Source organism: Solanum tuberosum, unplaced genomic scaffold, assembly GCF_000226075.1.
Source record: "Solanum tuberosum cultivar DM 1-3 516 R44 unplaced genomic scaffold, SolTub_3.0 scf00138, whole genome shotgun sequence".
In the NCBI taxonomy this organism is placed as follows: domain Eukaryota; kingdom Viridiplantae; phylum Streptophyta; class Magnoliopsida; order Solanales; family Solanaceae; genus Solanum; species Solanum tuberosum.
In genome coordinates, this window is record NW_006239065.1 from 905,997 (window position 1) to 906,204 (window position 208).

Sequence of the window (208 nt, forward strand, 5' to 3'; positions counted from 1 at the left end):
ATTTGATGAACTTGATCTTGTGTGTTGCTGATCTTGTGAGTGCCTTTCTCTAGAATTTCTATTGGTGATTATTGAGCTTGTTGTTGAGGATATGTAATTGTTAGAGTGTGGTTGTTGAGCAGTGAACTATGTTAATTGTGAACTATTAGATTGGACTGGTTTTATGCAGGTTGTAGTTGTGGAGGTTCGGTTGGGGTGGTAAGGAGTA